The sequence below is a fragment of the Budorcas taxicolor genome, chromosome X, assembly GCF_023091745.1.
Source record: "Budorcas taxicolor isolate Tak-1 chromosome X, Takin1.1, whole genome shotgun sequence".
Classification (NCBI taxonomy): Eukaryota; Metazoa; Chordata; class Mammalia; order Artiodactyla; family Bovidae; genus Budorcas; species Budorcas taxicolor.
The window spans coordinates 43,836,063-43,843,004 of NC_068935.1; positions in this window are offsets into that span (position 1 = coordinate 43,836,063).

The following is a 6,942-nucleotide window of genomic DNA, read 5'->3' on the forward strand; positions in this document are numbered from 1 at the left end:
AGTACACTGGTGTGCAAGGACAGGTCCTGGGCCCTGTGGTGAACAAGGCCAGGTCCCGGGGCAGCTGTGGGCTCAGGAGGTGTTAAGGTAGCAGGTCTGCTGGTGAGTGGGACTGCATCTCCTCTCAGCTACTTGCTTGGCCTAAGGTCTCCCAGTACTGGTACCCACAGGCTGGTGAGCAGGGCTGGGGGCAGGTCCCTGCGCTAATAAGCTAGATCAGTTCAGTTCAGTCGCTCAGTCATGTCTGACTCTTTGTGACCCCATGAATAGCAGCGCGCCAGGCCTCCCTGTCCATCACCAGCTCCCGGAGTTCACTCAAACTCACGTCCATCGAGTTGGTGATGCCATCCAGCCATCTCATCCTCTGTCGTCCCCTTCTCCTCCTGCCCCCAATCCCTCCCAGCATCAAAGTCTTTTCCAATGAGTCAACTCTTCCAATGAGGTGGCCAAAGTACTGGAGTTTCAGCTTTAGCATCATTCCTTCCAAAGAAATCCCAGGGTTGATCTCCTTCAGAATGGACTGGTTGGATCTCCTTGCAGTCCAAGGGACTCTCAAGAGTCTTCTCCAACACCACACTTCAAAAGCATCAATTCTTCGGCACTCAGCTTTCTTTATGGCCCAACTCTCACATCCATACATGACCACTGGAAAAACCATAGCCTTGACTAGATGGACCTTAGTTGGCAAAGTAATGTCTCTGCTTTTCAATATGCTATCTAGGTTGGTCATAACTTTCCTTCCAAGGAGTAAGCGTCTTTTAATTTCATGGCTGCAGTCACCATCTGCAGTGATTTGGGAGCCCCAAAAAATAAAGTCTGACACTGTTTCCACCGTTTCCCCTTCTATTTCCCATGAAGTGATGGGACCAGATGCCATGATCTTCGTTTTCTGACTGTTGAGCTTTAAGCCAACGTTTTCACTCTCCAATTTCACTTTCATCAAGAGGCTTTTTAGTTCCTCTTCACTTTCTGCCATAAGGGTGGTGTCATCTGCATATCTGAGGTTATTGTATTTCTCCCAGCAATCTTGATTCCAGCCCAGCGTTTCTCATGATGTACTCTGCATAGAAGTTAAATAAACAGGTGACAATATACAGCCTTGATGTACTCCTTTTCCTATTTGGAACCAGTCTGTTGTTCCATGTCCAGTTCTAACTGTTGCTTCCTGACCTGCATACAGATTTCTCAAGCGGCAGGTCAGGTGGTCTGGTAGTCCCACCTCTTTCAGAATTTTCCACAGTTTATTGTGATCCACACAGTCAGAGGCTTTGGCATAGTCAATAAAACAGAAATAGATGTTTTTCTGGAACTCTCTTCCTTTTTCCATGATCCAGCGGATGTTGGCAATTTGATCTCTGGTTCCTCTGCCTTTTCTGAAACCAGCTTGAACATCTGGAAGTTCACGGTTCACGTATTGCTGAAACCTGGCTTGGAGAATTTTGAGCATTACTTTCCTAGCATGTGAGATGAGTGCAATTGTGAGGTAGTTTGAGCATTCTTTGGCATTGCCTTTCTTTGGGATATGAATGAAAACTGACCTTTTCCAGTCCTGTGGCCACTGCTGAGTTTTCCAAATTTGCTGGCATACTGAGTGCAGCACTTTCACAGCATCATCTTTCAGGATTTGAAAGAGCTCAACTGGAATTCCATCACCTCCTCTAGCTTTGTTCGTAGTGATGCTTTCTAAGGTCCACTTGACTTCACATTCCAGAATGTCTGGCTCTAGGTGAGTGATCACACCATCGTGATTCTCTGGGTCGTGAAGATCTTTTTTGTACAGTTCTCCTGTGTATTCTTGCCACCTCTTCTTAATATCTTCTGCTTCTGTTAGGTCCATACCATTTCTGTCCTTTATTGAGCCCATCTTTGCATGAAATGTTCCCTTGGTATCTCTAATTTTCTTGAAGAGATCTCTAGTCTTTCCCATTCTGTGGTTTTCCTCTATTTCTTTGCATTGATCACTGAGGAAGGCTTTCTCCTTGCTATTCTTTGGAATAAGCTAGATGGAGGGTTCCAAAAGGCACTTGATAGCACCACTGCTCACATGGTAGAACAAGCTGCCCAAAATGGCTGCTGCCAGCGTCTGTGTCCCTTGGGTGATCTCCAGTTACCTCCTCCTTCTGTGGGAAGCTCTCCAAGATCAGCAGGTGGATCTGACCCAGGCTCTCTACACATTACTGCTTCTTCCCTTGGTGCCAGAATATGTGAGATTTTGCATACACCCTTTCAGAGTGGATCTCTATTTCCCACAGCCTTCTTGCTCTCCCAATAGTAAGCCTACTAGCCTTCAAAGACAAACATTCTGAGAGCTTATCTTCCAGGTGCAGGACCCCTAGGCTGGGGAGCCTGATGTGGGGCTCAGACTCATTGCTTCTTGGGGAGAACCTTTGCAGTTGTAATTATCCTTGTTTGTGGGTTGCCCACCCAGCGGTATGGATCTTGACTATACTGCATCTCTGCTACTCCTACCCGTTTCGTTGGGGTTCCTTCTTTATATCTTTAGTTGTAGAAGATCTTTTCTACTAGCCTTCTGGTCTTTCTTATCAATAGTTGCCACATAAATAGTTGTAATTTCGGTGTGCTTATTGGAAGAGGTGAGTTTAGGGCCACACCCCCCAAAACAGATTGGGTATAAATACTGGCAGATTGGACAAGTTACTTAACTTCACTGTGCCTCTGTTTCCTCATCTGTAAAGTGGAAATAATAATAGTACTTACCTGATAAGATTGTTGTCAGGATCGAGCAAGATGATGCTTACAAAATTGTTTATAAAATAATCTCACACACAGGAAGCACTCAGTAAATTTTACTCATTGTTATTGTTGTTGATGCTGCTATTGACTCTTCTAGCTATTTTTCTAGACTGAAGAGGTTCTTTATCCTTTTAGTCTCTTGTAAAACATCAGTTGTTCCACCCCTTTGATTATTTTAATTGCTCTTCTCTGGGCTTTTTCCAGATCCACTAATATTTCTCGTGGGGTTTCATTACTACCTCTGTACCAAGTATCCTAGGTTACTTGGCTGAGGGTAATATGAGTATTCATTTCACATAGCCTTGACACTGAAAATGACACCAAAAATCTTATTTGCTTTTTTAGCACATTGGGCTGGTTTGTTCAGGAAATAAACTGAAAACTCCAGCATAATTATATTGAGTCCTAACCAATATGTGTGGCCTAGTCTTTCTTCTGCTCTTTGAATATAGCATTCCATATACTACTGGCCCAGGACTGGCTCTCTTCCTTACCTTCTTTGGAGAACACATGACTCCCATAGCTTCAACATTGTGCATATAGCTCCCAGATCTATCACTGGTCCTGACTTCACTCCTGAATTCTAGACTCCATTTTGATAACTCCACTTGGAAATCCCACCAGTCTCTTAAATCAGGAGTCCTCAACCTCCAAAATCTAATGCCTGATGGTCTGAGGTGGAGCTGATGTAATAGTAATAGAAACAAAGTGCACAGTAAATGTAATGCTCTTGAATCATCCTGAAACAACCATTGCCCATGCCCCACCCCTCAAGTTCGTGGAAAAATTGTCTTCTATGAAACCAGTTTCTGGTGCCAAAAAGGTTGGAGACTGCTGCCTTAAATCCAACCTGTCCAGAGCTGAGCTCTACCTTCTGACTCCCATTTTAATGCTATTAGCTGTCCTATGCTTTCCAGTTATCCAGGTTCAAAACCCTGGTGTCATCTTTCCATCCTTCTTCTTTAAGCACTCCGCATCCACCCAGCCCATCGGTTGCTAAGGCAGGGTAATCATACCGCGGCGCTGGATTTATTATTCAGCTTTCCATTTCCATTCCTACTGCAGCCGTTAAATGAAGGCCTCACTACTTTTCAGCAAGACTACCTTTCCAACCTTTTCACTGGTCTCCCCTGTTGCCCATCTCTCTGCAATTGGCTTATTCCCCTGCTGCTGCTGCTGCTGCTAAGTCACTTGAGTCGTGTCCAACTCTGTGCGACCCCAGAGACAGCAGCCCACCAGGCTCCCCCGTCCCTGGGATTCTCCAGGCAAGAACACCGGAGTGGGTTGCCATCTCCTTCTCCAGTGCATGAAAGTGAAAAGTGAAAGTGAAGTCACTGAGTCATGTCCAACACTCAGCGACCCCATGGACTGCAGCCTACCAGGCTCCTCCGTCCATGGGATTTTGCAGGCAAGAGTACTGGAGTGGGGTGCCATTGCCTTCTATGCTTATTCCCCTATCTGTTGACAAATTAATATTGGTGAGGTTTTGAGCAGGGGAGTGAATGAGTTAAAGTTTTCTGGGGCATTAAGACTTTCCACAATATGGCCTCAACTTAGCTTTTCAGCCTTTCCCTCAACATGTGAATTAATTAAATCAGTGTTTATCATGCATCTCCAAAGAACCAAGGACTGCCACAAACACTGGACTAAACTTATGTATACTTTTCAATCAGTAAGTCCTTCCTGAGCATTTACTATGTACTCAATACCGTAAAGTCCTCTTTCAGTTTGTCCTTGAACTGAATCTAAGTACTTACGGGAACTGAATGTCACCTGCAAACATGGAGATTTCCTTGGTACTCAAGGAAATAGAAGAGACATACACGGATGCCCAGATATGTTGTAATTGAGTACCTATTTTGGTTAGGTGTTGGGCTAGTGGCTGTCAGGAAAGAAATAAGTAATACTTGCTACCTGCCCTCAAGATACTCATGACATGGTATAGTTCAGTTCAGTTCAGTCGCTCAGTTGTGTCTGACTCTTTGCGACCCCACGAATAGCAGCACGCCAGGCCTTCCTGTCCATCACCAACTCCCGGAGTTCATTCAGACTCACGTCCATCGAGTTGGTGATCCTATCCAGCCATCTCATCCTCTGTCATCCCCTTCTTCTCCTGCCCCCAATCCCTCTCAGCATCAGAGTCTTTTCCAATGCGTCCACTCTTCGCATGAGGTGGCCAAAGTACTGGAGTTTCAGCTTTAGCATCATTCCTTCCAAAGAAATCCCAGGGCTGATCTCCTTCAGAATGGACTGGTTGGATGTCCCTGCAGTCCAAGGGACTCTCAAGAGTCTTCTCCAACACCACACTTCAAAAGCATCAATTCTTCGGCACTCATCCTTCTTCACAGTCCAACTCTCACATCCATACATGACCACTGGAAAAACCATAGCCTTGACTAGACGGACCTTAGTTGGCAAAGTAATGTCTCTGCTTTTGAATATGCTATCTAGGTTGGTCATAACTTTTCTTCCAAGGAGTAAGCGTCTTTTAATTTCATGGCTGCAATCACCATCTGCAGTGATTTTGGAGCCCCCAAAAATAAAGTCTGACACAGTTTCCACTGTTTCCCCATCTATTTCCCATGAAGTGATAGGACCGGATGCCATGATCTTCGTTTTCTGAATGTTGAGCTTTAAGCCAACGTTTTCACTCTCCAATTTCACTTTCTTTAGAGGCTTTTTAGTTCCTCTTCACTTTCTGCCATAAGGGTGGTGTCATCTGCATATCTGAGGTTATTGTATTTCTCCCAGGAATCTTGATTCCAGCTTGTGTTTCTTCCAGTCCAGCGTTTCTCATGATGTACTCTGCATAGAAGTTAAATAAGCAGGGTGACAGTATACAGCCTTGACGTACTCCTTTTCCTATTTGGAACCAGTCTGTTGTTCCATGTCCAGTTCTAACTGTTGCTTCCTGACCTGCATACAGATTTCTGAAGACACAGGTCAGGTGGTCTGGTATTCCCATCTCTTTCAGAATTTTCCACAGTTTATTGTGATCCACACAGTCAAAGGCTTTGGCATAGTCAATAAAACAGAAATAGATGTTTTTCTGGAACTCTCTTCCTTTTTCCATGATCCACCAGATGTTGGCAATTTGATCTCTGGTTCCTCTGCCTTTTCTGAAACCAGCTTGAACATCTGGAAGTTCACGGTTCACATATTGCTGAAGCCTGGCTTGGAGAATTTTGAGCATTACTTTACTAGCATGTGAGATGAGTGCAAATGTGAGGTAGTTTGAGCATTCTTTAGCATTGCCTTTCTTTGGGATTGGAATGAAAACTGACCTTTTCCAGTCCTGTGGCCACTGCTGAGTTTTCCAAATTTGCTGGCATATTGAGTGCAGCTCTTTCACAGCATCATCCTTCAGGATTTGAAAGAGCTCAACTGGAATTCCATCACCTCCTCTAGCTTTGTTTGTAGTGATGCTTTGTAAGGCCCACCTGACTGCATATTCCAGGATGTCTGGCTCTAGGTGAGTGATCACACCATTGTGACTATCTGGGTCGTGAAGATCTTCCTTGTACAGTTCTCCTGTGTATTCTTGCCACCTCTTCTTAATATCTTCTGCTTCTGTTAGGTCCATACCATTTCTGTCCTTTATTGAGCCCATCTTTGCATGAAATGTTCCCTTGGTATCTCTAATTTTCTTGAAGAGATCTCTAGTCTTTCCCATTCTGTTGTTTTCCTCTATTTCTTTGCATTGATCACTGAGGAAGGCTTTCTTATCTCTCCTTGCTATTCTTTGGAACTCTGCATTCAGATGCTTATATCTTTCCTTTTCTCCTTTGCTTTTCACCTCTCTTCTTTTCACAGCTATTTGTAAGGCCTCCCCAGACAGCCTTTTGCTTTTTTGCTTTTCTTTTCCATGGGGATGGTCTTGATCCGTGTCTCCTGTACAATGTCACGAACCTCATTCCGTAGTTCATCAGGCACTCTATCTATCAGATCTAGGCCCTTAAATCTATTTCTCACTTCCACTGTATAATCATAAGGGATTTGATTTAGGTCATACTTGAATGGTCTAGCGGTTTTCCCTATTTTCTTCAATTTGAGTCTGAATTTGGTAATAAGGAGTTCATGATCTGAGCCACAGTCAGCTCCTGGTCTTGTTTTTGTTGACTGTATAGAGCTTCTCCATCTTTGGCTGCAAAGAATAGAATCAATCAGATTTCGGTGTTGACCATCTGG